We start from the raw sequence: 16,535 nt of genomic DNA on the forward strand, positions 1-16,535 counted from the left end.
TGTAACCTGTACCATTTCTGCAAAGGTTACTCAAGGTATTTTTATTTGCATAGAGGGGAGGGACAGAGAAATAAATCTGAGCATCAGTGAAATGAAGAGGGTGCATACTCATTTTTATCAGCAGCGTGAGTTTCTGAAGTTGTAGGGAGGAAGTAAGTAATACACAAAAATAATAACAATAATAATCCAGGCCATTTTGTTCCATGCACAGCATAGATGTTACATTATTTTTATAGCTCCACATTCTTGGGGCGAAATGGAAAACCAGGCAATCTCAACAGCACTAGCATCCCAGTACTTGACAGAAGTTGATAAAATCCTTTCCCCCTTTACCCCCCCAAAGTCAGCCTCTGATTAATTTGTTTTTTGTTCCTTTCTTCCAGCTAGACACTTGCTGCCTGATTATCTCAGAAGAAGACATAAAAAGCAAAAATTTTTCAACAAAACATTAATTATGCAGAAGACATAAAATCATGCAAAAACAAATGATGCAGGTGCATAATAACGCAATTCCCTGGAGCCTGTGATCGGCAGCTTCCACCACAGACGTCTGCAAACAGCTGACATTTAAAGGCTTAGGTGGGGTATGCACTAGAAAAGAGAGGCAGATGGGGGCCACTACGAGATGAACCATTTCTTCTTCTCTCCAACCCCAAATGATACTAGTTTCCAGTCCTACAATGAGCCCCATGGAGACAGACCCCGGCACCCATATTCAGCTCCACTGAAGGCACTGTGGTTCCATGTGAAAGCAAGTGTTTGCCTGATCAGAACTTACTGGGGGATAAGATCCTAAACAGAATCTTGGAGAGTATCAGTAACTTCCAAACCCTGCTGACCCTGAATCTAGTCGTCAGATTAATATGTTTAGCAGAATTAATTTTAATGGGTTGATATGTTCAAAAGATTTGGTTTTTTTTAAATCAATCATGGTGGAATTTTCAAAACACATTAATTATAAACTTTCAGGCCAAAATTTTCAAGGCTAGGTACCTAAGTAGGGTGTCTCAACTTGTAGACCCAAAAATGGAGTCACCCCAAATTTGTAGTCACTTTTAAAAGTTTGCACCACCTTTACATTAGATAATTTAGTCGAATATGCATGTACTACTGAACCTCCTGCATTCCAGGGTTTTATATGTCCCAATGCTTTTCATAAGTGGCCAGTAATTTTGGGTCCCCAGCATAAGACACATTGGACCTATTGCTTTACAGGTGCCAAACACCCACAGTAAAACACTTCAGTAAAAAACAGAGGCATCAAAAATTAGGGGCCCTTTTTGGAAACAAAGGCTTAAATGACTTGTCCAAGGTCACACAGCTAATGTATTGCAGAGAGGTGAATACAAGCCAGATCTCCCGATCCCCATTTCCAGGCCTTCATACCAAGGCTATCTTCCCACTTCTTTGTCACCGAGAGATGATATTTAGCATTGTTTTTCTAAGCATATAAATAATTATGACAATATTCTTTGAATGGTGGAATCACATTAACTGGGTTTACAAAGGAATAGGGGTGTCTCGGCACAGTTCCATGCATTAGCAATTTCCTTCCTGTACCTGTTTATACATATTTTCCACATGTGTTTAAAATGTGACCCCTAGTTTTAGAGAAGAGATTCTCTCAGTATTTCAGTTTGCGGTCATCACGTACCTGTCCTGGGACCCAGCATGCAATACACAGCTGAGGAATCATACGTCTTGGAAAAATCCCAACATCTGAATGTATTTAAGAGGTAGTCCACAGTAGTAATGCTACAAGAGCACACAGAAATCCTGGGACAAGAGGGAGTGAATCATAGCAAATGGAGATGGAAACAGTAATCATGATGGGGTGAATTGGCCTTAGCTCATTACCAGTAACTATAGAAGTTTTCTCCCCATTCAGGTCTCACACAGGTGTTCAGGGTGAAGTAATGAGGTAAGGCTACAGACACAATGCACTGCTCAGAGGGAATACCTGAAATGCTTAACAATAGCAACAAAAAGCCCAAGGAAAAACCCAGCTACTCAGTGGAGGAAAGGGGGGAAAAAAAACTTTTTGAGATGGCAGAACACTACATCCAGTGGTTACAAGCTGAGTTGTACTGTGGGCTGCGGGAGAAGGGGATCACTTTCTTTTCACTTTCATCACATTTTGCTTTGTTGATAATGTTTCTGTTCAGAAAGCAAGCAGAAAATCAAGAATGAAAGCCTAACTGAGTCTGCTTTTTCATTGCCCAGCCAGCTGATCCTCTCCAGAAGCTTCTACTCACCAGGTTCAACCCCTCGGCCAAGACAGTCCATTCTCCTATTGAGTACGAGTGATCCACAGTGAGCAGACTGGCTAGTTAAGGAGAAGCAATGGATGGCCATTATGGGAGTGACAAAAATACCTCAACCATGAATGGCATAACACAGAAGAAAATGGAAGCAAGTTTTCCTCAGTACTTCACAAGGAGAGCCACCTTTTCGGATGGGGTGGGAAGATACAAAGAGGACACTGAGGCCTTGCTTCTAAGCCACCCTAAGGTCCTACTACGCCACTCTGGCAGCATATAAGGGCCTTAAAGTAAGTGTAAACGTAACTGCGGCTCATTTTAAGGCACCTTTACACTGCCAGAGCCATGCGAAGGGAACTTCCGTGTAAACAGAATCAGGCTTGCAAAACTGCCATGAAAATTTATAAGCCCAACCGCAAGATTTAGTATTCCACCCTTAACAGGAAGTTGAAGATTAAAAGAAAAAAACTAATGATATACTTTCATACATTTTTGTCATTTGTCTGTGATTTCTAATCATCAAAGTTATTGTAAGATGAGGGCACTGTCATCTAAATGAGGATTCTTCTGACAGAAGGCATATGAACACAGAGGTGTGAGGCTGGGCAATTTGCGTGATTGCTATGTCAATGCTGCTTCTCTTGGGATTTCTTTCCTTTTAATCCCATTCTACAAATCCTGCAATGCTGGATCCCTTTGATGCAGCTTTGTCTGATTCTCATTAATTGCATTCCCTTCTTCACCAGGAAGCTTGAGTTTTTGTTACCTGCTAATATATATACACCTGAGTGTTTGTGTGTTTATATATAAACTATACAGATTAAACACACACACAGGTTGGCAGACGACAAAATGTCAAATTTTATTTTATATATATGATTAATAGGTGGGTCTGGTAACGTTGCCTATTAAGGTTGCCCAACACTTCCCATTATAAAACCAAATTTTCAGTTGCTTATAACTTGGTCAAACTACCCGTTCAGCCTGAAACTTTCCATGCTTGGTGTCTGCCTGAGGCTGATTGTTCCGTCAGCACAGTTGAGCTGTTTCCAACAAGGAGGCTAGGGAAAAACTATACTGTGTTGGCCATGCTAAAAAATTCTGGTGGCCTCTTTGTTTGAAATGCTCTAGCTCCTGATGTTTTGGAGTTGGGACTTGAAATTTGCCCTAGGAGAGGCCTTTGTGTTGGGGGCATCCTTATTGCTATTCCCACAGAAACCCACACAAATTTGGTTACATTATAAGCCTTTGGAAAAAAAAAATCACGGTTCACACATTGTTCACTAGAGACTTGCTAGAGCTTAACAGCTGAAATCTCCAAAGATCCCATCCATGTGCGGGGGGGTCCAGCACGGGGCTGAGCATGGCTCTCCCTTGTGGCTCTAGGCTGCTAAGGCTTGTGCCAGGTCCCGGAACTGAGTGCAGGGAGACCATCTCGCCTGTGTTCTCTATACCCCCCTCTGTTGGTGCCCAAGCAGTATGGAGGAGGAAGTTGTCTGAGTCAAATGCAGGAAGGGGGGGTTGAAGAGCCAGACCTGGAAGGGGAGCAGACTGGGACAAGGAGCTGAGGGTGGGGAGAGTTAAGAGAGAAACTGAGACTGGCTGGGCAAGGACAGGAAAGGAAACAGCATGAGACTTGGATCAGATGAGGAGCTGGGTGGGGTAGGGAGATTGGGACTAGCTGAGCAAGGAGATGGAGACTAGGAGGCAGTGGTGGGGAATGATGGCATGGGGAGGGGACGCAGATCAGACAAAGAGCCAAGTTCCATATGTGACCATGTCATTAAAGACTATCATAATGCACATGGGGGCCAAATTAAGGGTGTACAAGCAACCTTAATTCTGGCATTTCTCATTGTGTGAGTGCTTGTCTTTGCAAGTTCAATAATGTCCTTTTAACATAGCTTGTGCTTTTTTTGAGAAAAAAATAAAAAGACACCGTAGTATTCAATAATAAATTCAAACCTAAAATCAATGGACAGTCACATCCACCAACTTCATGTTTTATATTGCTGTACTAGTAGTACATATCTGCCAGTGCTCCAGTCTTAATTGTAGCCATGAAGCAGAATTTTGAACCATGACAGTTTTCCTATACTGTAGAAAATACCAGTGTACAAAAGCTTGAGGTGATAATGAAATCTAATTGAATTCTCTCAATTTAAATAGATGGATAAATGTGAATTGGTAAGTGTGGCTCAGCAGGCCTGTCCACCTAAATAGGCCATCAGCAACTTCTCCCGCTGTTTTTTTCTAATCTCGTTTAAAAGTGGGATGTGTCAAAACCTAGAAAGCAAATCTTATCTTGGAATCAGAAATCTGAACTGTCAGCTTTATTCATTTTTTTCCTTCTGCCGATTGCCAGTATATTCATCTACCCTATGACTCAGCTCTGCAATCACACATGAAGAACAAACATTTAAATAACTCTTTTTGGGAGGATCTTATCATAAAAAAATAGTTCTGCCAGTGTTTTCTGTTAATGGTGTGAGACGGAGCGTGAATCCACCTTTAGAACAAGCAGCTTCGTTCACAGCAAGTGTAGATGCTAGGCATAAGGCTTTATGTGCATCAGGATCAAACTTCTCAAGGAATGTAAACTTTCTGCAAGAAATATTTGTCACTTAATATAGCCAAAGAAACTTGCCCTAATATTCATATTTCAACTATACTGCTGGCTTAAGTTTTTTTTATTGGAAACAATTATTCAAGAGAGCCAGAGAAGGAAAATATTTATAGGAAAATAATTGGACTATCAGCATAGTGACAGTGGAATGGCACAGAGGAATGCAGATCCGACTTTTTTTGCTTGTGTAGAACTACATCATAACAGTCTATAATAACACCACTTCTTCTGAACGACGGAGATTAGGTAAAGAAAAAATTTTCACTCTGATTTTTTTTAATCTATATCAAAGTGGAAAAACATTTTTAAAGACTATTTTATTAGAAGCTTTTCCTCTGAAAACATATTGGTCAAGAAGGATCCATGAATATCCAATTCACTGGCAAGTGGCGCATGTTATTCTGTCAAAGCGCCCAGAAATGCCAATCTGTCGGATCAAAGCAGAAACAGAATATTTTAGCTTTTAGTTATAATAAGCTAAATTTATAGAGCTTGTAACAGAGCAAGTAACTATCAGTCTTTAAATCTGAACGGACTGATTTACAGAGTTTCATCTCTTTGAATCAAACCAGGGAGAGGCAATTTCAAATTCTGTTGTTTCAATTTTATATATGATATATTTAAAAACACATAGACACACACAAATAGGGGTCTGTCTGAGTGTTTAAGCATCCAGTGCCAAAAGATAAACAGAGAAAGTAGTGATAATAAAGAAAGAAAAGGAACAGGTTTGTTGCTTATTCAACTATTATTTTTGCAGTAAGTGTTAAAAATGGCATTGATTTTAAATCCTAATAAGAAATCATTCATGTCACACAACATTAATCTTGCCAAATCTCTCTCATCTTTCTATTACTGGAATATTTGTAACTTTTGATCTGGAAACATCAAGTTACGTAAGATTGTGGTTCTGCTCCCTCGCAAGGATGTGATTCTGTCAGAAAATGAACCACTGAAGCAGAAATTCTAACAAAACTGGAAATGACTTTCCTGGGAAGGAGGAGGATAGTTTTGTTTAAGTATCTCAGCTATTTTTAAGTGGAACCACAGTCAGTGTTTTGTTTTCTTGGGTAGAAAAATGGTATAATGCCAGGTTGAAAAAACTATGGGCAGCCTATTTTAATTGAAGAATTACACACATTGGAGAAGGAGAGAAGTGACATTTCAGTTATAACGCACCCTAGGGAGAAAAAAAGAAAAAACCTCACATCACAAGTACACCCCTTAAACACAATGAGAATCAGTATTTCAATTATCATCATGCTACCTGCACACAAAAATAAAGTGACTGCATTTTAACTAGTCGAGTAAATGAATTAAGTTAGAGGTACTGCAGAAAACAGAGAATGCAACTTCGTCTCTCCCAAGCTCCCTCCTCCTGTAACCCGCCAAGAAGAGAGATGGCATTTGCCCTCTCCCACCAGCTTAGCAAAATCGTCAGAGAAGGGTACGTCCCTTCCCACTCCCTCCCCACAAAAAATCAGACAAGCAATTTTCCTCTCATCCACCCTTTTCTTTTCCCAGTAGCCTTCCTTTCTGCCATACCCTCTAAAATTAGTGAGAGCTAATTTCTCCTTCCCTCTCAGCTCCTCACCAGCTTTAAATTAAAAAGAAACCCATGAAGAAAACTTGCCTCCTTTTCTCCTGCCATGGATTAAAGACAGCTCTCCCCCCCACCGCTAGCCCTCCAAAAAAGTATCTGAAAAACACCCCCTCCCCCCAAAAGGGGATCTCCTTCCCACAGAACACACACACAGAAAGTAGGGGTGAGCTACAGAAAGAGATCTCAGCAGGATCCCCTGTATGAGCAGAGCACATGTTAGAGCCGTAGTTGGGGCTCCCCGTTGCAGTGGCTTTTGGAGGGAATCAGGCTGAGGGGCAAAGAGGAAACAGGTTGTTTGCAAACACCCCTCACCTCAGCTCTACACAGACCTCCTGCCTCTTTTCCAGGAAGATCCATGGCAAAGCGGTGGACCCAACACGAGGTGAGCAAAAACACAAGTAGTGCCTAAACACTTATAGCAAATGCCCCCTCCACACATGCCCTCCCCACTAGCCTCTCACACAAACCCCAAATCTGCTAGAAGCAAACACCAGTCATTTCTTTGCACAAGCATTTGCTTCTCAATAGCATTGTTAAGGATCACGGGAGCAGGAAATCCTAATGGCCCTGAACAGCCTGAGCTAGCAGGATTTATCCAGCAGCACATAAGAGGCTGGGATCGAAGAATCTAACTGGCGGACTTGCAACTGTTACAAAATAGCAAACACCAGGATGTCCTTATCACAAGCAGCATCACAAAAGTGAGCCCAGCCCCACTCTTCTCAGTCCTTGCTTTCTGGGGGGAAAAAAACAAACACAACTCTATGGGTCAGCGGGATTTTCCCCCTCTATCATACAGACAAAAATATATGCTAGTCTGGTTTCTTCATCAGAGCCTATAAAGTGTTACAGGCTGACACGAAGGGGGAGGCATCTGACTCTGAAATAGCCAATGAAATAAATTCAATACAAACTACTGATTTAGGACCATCCTCCCACAAATTCCCCCCAACCCCCACCCAAAGATAAGAATCTGTGTTTACTGTGGCTGATATCCTGCCCTTGACTGTTGTTGTTCCTTGGTCCAACGTGGGCACAATGTGCCTGGCTGCTGCTGGCACACGTGACTGTGGTATTTTACAGGTGTATATGGTGGATCCTGGGTACTGCAGACACAGATGGCGTACACATTGGAAACGGAACACTTTCCATGTGAGGGGAAGGGGCTATCCCAAAAGTAAACTATTTGATTGGGGCCAGATATGCAGAAAAATAGGAGACTTGGGTTGGCTAGAGCATGTTAATTTGTCCTCCCCAATTTCTTCAACCTATGGTCCAAAGCACTGTAACATGTGATAAGCTGCAACACCAAAGCACAAGTGAATGTGTAAAGGACACAGCCAACTTCAACTTGTCTTTTGCGTCACGACCTTAACTCTATTTTAAAAGTGGACTGTTAAAAACTCATTTGAAAAAGACCGGGAGGCAGGTGTGAGGAAGGTGTAAAACCATAATGAATAAAACTTTCCTGAAAGCACAGGAGCTGAGCAATCTGCAACCCAAAGACTGGAAAGTTTTGGCATCAAATATTTTGGCAGATCTATTTTGAACGTTTGAATAAAATATGTTAAAATGTGCTCATAATCCAGCCAATAAACTGGAAAAGACAGTAACAAATACATATTTTCTAATCATTTTCAAAATATGTACCATTTCTTATGTGATTGACACCATAATCGTTTTCAACCCAAGATAGTCCAGTGTTATCCTGTAAATAAACAGCTCCGCATGTAACCGTTACAACATTTCTTTTAGAATCACTACGTGTATGCTAACAGTTGCCCCTTTCAAAGTTAAATATCACAGCAATTTTATACCATTAATAGATTTTTAACAAAATACATAAATAGCGCTAAGAAATGTGGTTAAGGAGCCAGTGTGTTCTGTTATGTAATCACATTTCATGTTTTCGATATCCAAGTTGTTTAAAAGAGAAATCTTAAAAAAAAAAAAAAGAAAAAAAGAAAAAAAAAAACCAGATCCCCACCCCAAATCTTTTCAAAAATGCCAAACTATTTGTGGGGATGTTGGAGGGGCATGGGGGGTGGTGAGCAGGGGTTTAAATATAATTGCCTAGAAAGGGATTTGTCTCCCAAGTTGTAGTCTGGCAGATTTAAAAAAAGAAAAAAAAACCTGAGAAATCCACCCTTTGGAAAATGTGGAACACAACCACAACTCTAACACCGATCCAAATGTAAACACACACACACACACACCACGATGGGGAGAGGGGCGTAGGGGTTAGAAGAGGGGACTGTGGCCATATATAACGGCACCCTCCTTTGGCTGGTATTACTGATTAATAAATAAACAAACAAACATACATAATAAATAATAGATCTCGCAACCTGGGCAAGTCGCTGGCAGCCTTTCCGGGAGGACCTGACACCCTCGCCGACCCAGACGCGTTGGAGTGGAGGGGGGGAGGTAACCCTCCCAAACACACCCAAGAAGAATCCGAAGTCTTACAGGCGCAGGGTCCCGGCTACACAGCAGGGATCCAGCCCAGCATCTCTCTCCGACGCTGGGCTCTGCTGAGCCACGAGCTCTGCCCGACCGGACTGGGGCTGCAAACAGGGCAGAGGGAGCGGGGAGCTGGAGCAGCGGCGAGGACGCGCCTGCGAAAGGCGAGAGGGAAGCCAAGCCACGCAGAGGCTGGGGGAAGCCGGCCAGAGGGGCTCTTTTCACAAGGCATGGAAAGTGACCGGCCCGGGGGGGGGGGGGGGGGGTTAAAGTGTCTTGCTGCCCGAAAAGGGTTTTTCTTGCGGGAGGAGGGGGGGGGAAGAGCGGCAGATTCAGAGAGCTCTGGATGCACAGTGTTCCCCAAACCCCGAGTACGTGTGCGGCGGGTGGGGGGAGGGAAAAGAGAGAGACAGAGGAGGAAGAGAGAGACATGCACTTTTCCCAGCAACACGCCAGCTTACCATTTCTGCAGGCTGCGAATGCCACTTCTCGGTACGGCTCCTCCGCGCGCTCCCAAGCCGGGCAGCCAGGCGCAGGGGCTCGGCCGAAGGCGGCTCCACAACGCCACCGCCGAGGCTGGTCCAGCTTCTGCCCAGGCAGAGGGCTGCCTGGCAGGGACTGGCCAAAATAAGCAGCTGCAATCCAAAGGCTTTTATTTAAAGCGCCCCCTCCCCCTGCCTCGCTCGCTCCCTTACACCCCTACACGGAGAGCGAGGAAGAGAGCCCCGCACAGGTTGCATGAATGGGCGGCAGGAACCAATCCTACAATGCCTGGGAATGACAAGCACACAGGCATTCAAAGCTGGTCTGCACCACGCAGGCGAAAAAGGATGGGGGGGGGGGGGGGGGGGGGGAGGCAGGCTCCACTCAGGTGATGCTTCCCATTTGCCGCCTGGCCGCGGCACGCAGCCCCAGCCCCCTGCTGCCACTCCCGCTCCGGCTCGGGGTGGCCTCCGCCCTGGCAAGACTTCGGGGGCTGTCCCCCGGCAGCGCGGAGCAGTGTAGTTACCGACACGCACGCCGCGATTCCTTCCCAGCCGCTAGTTTCTGCTACTTGCCTCCTGTCTGAGCCTTTTGTGTTATTTGCTCAGCGACCACAAATAGAAACACCGTCAAGCGGTATTTTTTTTTTTTATTTAGGCATCTATAATTATATTGCTCTTTCACAAATATGACGGGGGGGGGGGAGAGAGGGTGGACTGCAAACGTTTAGTTGCATAACTCAAAAAAGATTATTTCTTAAGGATGAGGAAAAAAGAACATGGTCAGTGTTGCATTTTTTTAAAAACATCCTCAGTCTGGAATTTTTTTTAAACTTTACTTCAGTGGCAGCAAATCAAAGTGAACATTTTGCCACTTAATAGTCTCCTAAAAGAGGCAGGAGGGTTTTGTGATTAAGGTACTGGATGGGGTTTAATTTTCAGCCCTGCCACTGACATCCTGTGTGACCTTGGGCATGTCACTTATAACTAGGGCTCTACCAAATTCACCATCCCTTTTGGTCAATTTCACAGCCATAGGATTTTTAAAATTATACATTTTATGATTTCAGCTATTTAAATCTGAAATTGCACGATGTTGTAATTATAGGGATCCTGACCCAAAAAAGAATTGCAGGGGATCACAAGGTAATTGTAGGGGAGGTTGCAGTACTGGTACCCTTATCTCTGTGCTGATGCTGGTGGTGGCTCTGCCTTGAGAGCTGGGCAGTTGCAGAGTGGTGGGTGCTGGCCAGGAGCCCAGCTCTGAAGGCAGCCACCAGCAGCAGCACAGAAGTAAACACAGAAGTAAGGGTGTCATGGTATGGTATTGCCACCCTTACTTCTGCATTGCTGCCTTCAGAGCTGGGCCCCCAGTCAGCAGCCGCCTCTGTCCAGCTGCCTGGCTCTCAAGGCAGCAGTGCAAAAATAAGGGTCCCATAGTATGGTATTACCACCCTTACTTCTGCATCCTTTTGGTCAGTTCCCCCAGTTTGAGAAATGCTGGTCTCCCCATGAAATCTGTATAGTATAGGGTAAAAGCACATAAGAGACCAGACGCCACAAGGGGAGACCAGATTTCACAGTCCCTGACACATTTTTCTTGGCCATGGAAGGGCCTTACTTATAATCTCTCTAAGCCTTGAATCACTGCTTGTAAAGTGGGTACAATACTCCTTCCTTTCCCCCAACCCTTTATCTGTCTATTTAGAATCCAAGTGCTTTGAGGCAAGGGCTGTCTATACTAAGTATTTGCACAGGGCTTAATGCAATGGGGCTCCAATCTTGGCTGGGGCATCTAGATGCTACTTTAACACAAATAAAATATATACTAATAGTAGTTTACTATGGAACGAGAGGATATGAATGTAATTGTGAAATTTAACAGTAAAAGTTTAATCATTCCATGTTGCCTTCTACACTTGGACTTGTCATCTTCTCATTCATGAAACAACTATCCTCTCCCATGTCAAGTCTCTCCTCAAAATTCAAAACCTTTCAGTAATTACCAGTGAATGGTTTCTGCAACATCTCAGAAGAGAAGCCTCTTGCACTGTGCTATATAAGTCTAAAATGTTTAATGTTTTACATGGAAGATCCTCGGGACAGGGACTGCATCTTCCTGTATCTTCACATCATGCTGAGCTCATGTAAAGCACTCAGTGCTGTTTACACAAAAGACGTAGTGCAAAATAACGGCTAGATTCCATGGAAGTCCAACGTGCAGAATGACTGAGCCCTAAAACTGTACTGTCTGAAGACTAAGACTGCAATACATAATGCAACAATTCAGTGTACACTGGAACTGGCTTTTCACATGATACCTTTAAACTATATAGAGGCAAGATTGCTGCATCCTGCATTTCTTTCTCTCCAGTTCTCATCCTAACATTTCCAACCCTCAGAAAGAGCAAAACGGTTCTGTATGTTAATCCAAACCCAGAAAACAAAGCAAAACGGCACACTGCAAATCTGTATCATCATAAACCAGCAGGACTCTCACTGCTATATGGAGCAAAGATCTATTATGCACAAGAGCTGCTGTTATTAATGCTTTTTAAAATTGTATATATTAAAAATGAACTATGTTTTCATTGATGTTATCGATTCTGGAATACATGCAAACCAGGAACCCAGATTAAGGGAAGGGTAATTTGGGTCTTTAGAAGGGTAAATTTTAATAGGAAAATGTATGTTTCTACCAAAATATGCCTCATCCAGATTCAATGGTAATTGTATAAGCCTTTCAAAAAATCGTACAGTATGCAAGCTTCCAAAATTTCTGAACAAGAAACATTTCCATTTAAATGCCAAGAGGCAATTTCCCCCTTCTTGTTCAATACTAAATCAGTCACATGAGCAGCTTGCATTTGATTTTAGAAAGGAAATGGAACATCTTCACTTGCAATTGCATATAACTTTTGCTTTCCCTTGTTCTTTTACTGCTCTTACTGGTTTGTAATACTTTCCCATAGTTTTGAAGTTCTTCTATTTCATCAAAACGTTTACTGCAGCTATTTTATTTTTGAATACATTTTAAAAAAAATATTAATAGAAACTAGTGCACCCGAGTGCATGGTAATGCACTGAGTGTTTGATAAATTCAAATTTAACAGATCAGCATTCTTTACATGATTGGCCTTTCCTTGTTAACTGAACTAGACAATGATGCTTTTGGAAAATTGAACAATAGTAAATTAAATGGGAAATGTACTTTGCTTAGGAAAATCCCCTTGCTTCAATTCAGAACAAATTACTGTGTCTGAAGAAGTGTGCTGCATGCAGATTTCCAGAATGTTTTTATGAGGCTCTTCATTTAAAAATGCCTGTGTTCACCAGCACAGACGGTCATATCATGCACATGTTCTGCAATGTAATAAACATGCAGCACTGCAATGCTCTGTGCAAGATGCAGGCTATGGAAACACAGTGTTTTTGCAGATTTTGTAAAGAGGCTACATCTGGGGTACAAGAAGGTGATTAAAAAGACTAATGCATCAGCCTATTAGACCTTCTGCTCCAGGGGACAAGGAGATCAAGTCCTGGAGCTGCTGTTCAGATTATTACTTAATGGTCCTGATGTCAGGTTGTGTTTCCACGCTGACATTTGCTCCCAGAAAACAATGAAAACACAGATCATAAAGTTCTCATTCATCAAGCAAAAATAGCAACATCTGCTGTGGTCAAAGGTGTCTTGCTGGAGAAGTTCAGCAGCAGAGGTGTCTTTAGCTGATTAGGTATGCCCTTACCGATAGGTGCCACACCAGCTGACAGCCATTGCTAAAGAATGTATTTTTCAGGAGGGTAATCAAAAGGCATAGATGCACGTATTTTAAATCAGTGATAGTTAAACACTGCACAGACCCTATCCAAACCCTCACCTTTCATAGAACATAAAAAGTCCATACCCATTGTTGATACTAAAATTGCCCCCATTTTTTCTTTATATTTTTACAGGAGAAGTCATATCCACTGTTCCCTCTAAGCTGTGCTCGTGTGTGCACACACACAGATCCGAAACACCGTGTGCACAAAAAATGAAATACTACATCGGAGCTAGGCCAAAGAATCATTTACGGGCAACTTTTGACATTGTTCGCCCGCCATCTATCAACACAGCCAGATTCTACTAGCTGGCAAGGGGAGGAAAGGGAAAGGTGGTTAAATTTCCTTTTTCTAAGTATTCAAAAATGACATTTATAAAATAACATGGTGTAAAACTATTATTATCACAAATTGCAAATTAAAACTTTTTAAATGGATAAGCATTTTACTCGCTTGGGCGCATTTGCCTCATGGTGCACAAATTTGAACTCTGCTTCAAAAATTTGAACACTGCGTCAAAAATTTGCACAGAAGAAATTTTTTGTGCAGACAGCCTGTCAAAAATTAGAGGGAACATTTGTCATATCCTTCATATTCTTAATTGTTTTATTCATACAGTCCCTTTCTACAGTCCTTAAAGCTTTTGTGGTCTGTGCAATCCAAATTTAGAAATACACCATTCTTCTCTCTTTCCACCACAGGAGCAAACAATGTTCCTAACTAAACAGATTTTGCAAACACTTAATCTTATGAGAGTAATCTTATGAGAATAATTAAAGTCAATGGAACTATTCAACATAAGGGTTTGCAGGGTTGGATAGTAAAAAGTTTCATCCCAAAGTCCCTAGTTGGGTGAGTCATCCTGTTAAAGTTAATGGGGTGACCCATGTGAATAAGGCACATAGGATCAGACTCCAAGGACCCTATGGGACTATTCATTGAGTAAAACATTAAGGATGTGCATGTGTCTTTGAAGGGCAGAGGCCCCAATCCCACACCATATCATGCATGGGCAGCCCCCTCCGTCTACGTGAATGAAGATCAGGACCCAAATTGGTAGCAAAGTCTTCGGATCTGATGTAATCAAGATTCAAAGCCCACTCAGTATCTGACTCCCAATAAATAGGACCAGTTACCTTAGGATGCACAACACAGTGATATTTTATGGCCAAATCCTGCACTCTTGACTCCTGTCCAGATTAGGTTTTTATGCGAAAACCCACAAAAAGGGGGATAATAGGGAGAGCTCCCTCAAACCCTTCCATTAGGGCGAGTGGGATTTCCCCATTGCTATGTGAAGAAGCAAACGGCTCTGTGCTCTGGTGCCTCCATCCTGATTCTAAGGCCCCTGGCATCTCTCCCTAGTTCTGCTCAAATTGCACCGGTGGCTTTGTGATGAGGGGTCCACTGAGTGGAAGGGGAGGGGTTGTTATGTCTGGGATTTTATCAGCTGATTTCCTGCCAGATGCTAGAGGATGCGGCATGATGCACTTCCATCATGGCCTGACATTCACAGTTCTCCACTAGATCCATGACATGGGGAGGACAGGACTGACCATAGACATCAGCATTTGGCCCCAAAATAGCAGGTCTGTCACAACAGCTTGAGCTGCAACACCATGCCCTATGTCTCTCTTTCCTTGATTACAAAGCACCAATTTCTGCAGTCATGCCACAAGGCCCAATCCAATGGCCACTGAAATCAATGCACATGAGATGGAGCTGAAGATAGGAGCAGGCCCTTAACCCTTACCTAGGCAAAGCTCCTACTGAAGTCAGCTGGACTTTTGCCTTGGTAAGGATCACAGGATTTGGCCCACACGCTTGTAAACCTTTTTATTTGTGTATCACAGAATATGCTTACAGTACAGTGCCAATAAAACAAACCTACATACGGTAAGCACAGTAAAATCAAGAGCACAGTTAAAACCATTTCCAAACAGTAGCTGAGCTCTACCGCTGATACCCAGTTCTATAATTCTGTCAGGGACCAGCATTCTTACTGGTAATATGTACAAGATAATTATTTATAGGCAATTAGATGTAAGGTCTTTAAGTGTATAGGTCTCTATTCTCCCTCGCCTGGGCCTATTATTTTCTCTTTCCCTCTGAATTATTTATAATTTAACTCTGTAAATGTATTGTTTTAAACTACAGAAAGCATTTTGCAATGCAGTTTGCATGAAAGGAGCTCACTCTACAGATAAAGTGGTTGGGTATTGTATAAACATGTTTCACAGACCTTATGGGGCCAACTTAAAATGAGAGAGTGATTCTCTCATTCTAATTTACGTGGAACCAGGGGTCTTTTTTCTCCAGAAACCCTACTCATTTCTTACTCAAAAAGCAGGAAGATTTGCCTAAGGAAGATGAGGATCATGTCAAAAGGAGTATAAATTGCCCAGAGAATCAAATTTCTCCTCTCTACTTATGTGTTTTCCTCTCTGAAAATTTAGAATACCTTTTTTTAAAAGAAATCCATGGGATATGACAGAACAGCCTTGAACAACTCTAATTTAGAGGCTATCCCCTGTGTAACTAGCCATAAGCACATTGAAACAGTCCCCAAACTATAATTACTCTTACTGTACCAACACATGACATCCAATTGATTTTACTCACCTCACTGTACAAAATGGACAGAATAGATCATCAACACTTTTATTTTTAATAATGATTTCAGGCTCAGAATCATGAATAAAGATAGTTTGATACAGAGTCTTTTTAATAAAGGCACTTGGCTACCATGCTAATGGGTGCTGTATAAGAATCTATTTAGAAAAGCCATGAGAGTTGGAATTGCTGTTAAATTATAAGGGAATATGTAGCCTATCAGTAAACGTAAGGCCAATTTCCCCTCCCATTTAGGGCACACACTAATTGCAAAGGAGATTTTAGCTCACTGGGACAAATTCTGGTGTCTTATACACTAGTGTAATATCATCTAGTTCTTAGATAATGATACCTAGCTCTGCTAATTTTAAATCAGTTACTCCAGAATTATGCAACAGAATCTGGCTCAGTTAACATTGTATAACATACATCAATTTACATGCCATGGGAAGGAAACAACTATTTCTCCTCACAACAGTCTCAGTATTATCAGAAGAATAGATCTGAATTGGGGACACTCTTTCCTTTAAAGGATAGCATCTGAGAGAGAGAATTACGAATCATACTTTGCACTTCTATAACAAACACCTTTCAGCCAAGTATCTCACAGTGCTTTAACAAACATGAATTTACTAATGACCTCTGAGGTGACAAAGCAAGCACAT

At 42.2% G+C, this 16,535-nt stretch overlaps 1 protein-coding gene across 14 annotated transcripts in view; it reads right to left on the reverse strand.

The window, feature by feature from the left end:
• TENM4 (teneurin transmembrane protein 4) overlaps positions 1–16,535 on the reverse strand; it is a 2,292,082-nt gene that overhangs the window by 799,434 nt on the left and 1,476,113 nt on the right. For 3 of the 14 annotated variants that reach the window (XM_075126336.1, XM_075126333.1, XM_075126335.1), the window contains exon 1: positions 9,415–9,729. The exons of the other annotated variants lie outside the window; for them this stretch is intronic. The gene's annotated coding sequence lies outside the window, so the exon portion shown is untranslated. Of the gene's footprint in view, positions 1–9,414; positions 9,730–16,535 lie in introns of those variants that run through there. 14 annotated transcript variants of the gene reach the window in all.

Source organism: Caretta caretta, chromosome 1, assembly GCF_965140235.1.
Source record: "Caretta caretta isolate rCarCar2 chromosome 1, rCarCar1.hap1, whole genome shotgun sequence".
Taxonomy (NCBI): domain Eukaryota; kingdom Metazoa; phylum Chordata; order Testudines; family Cheloniidae; genus Caretta; species Caretta caretta.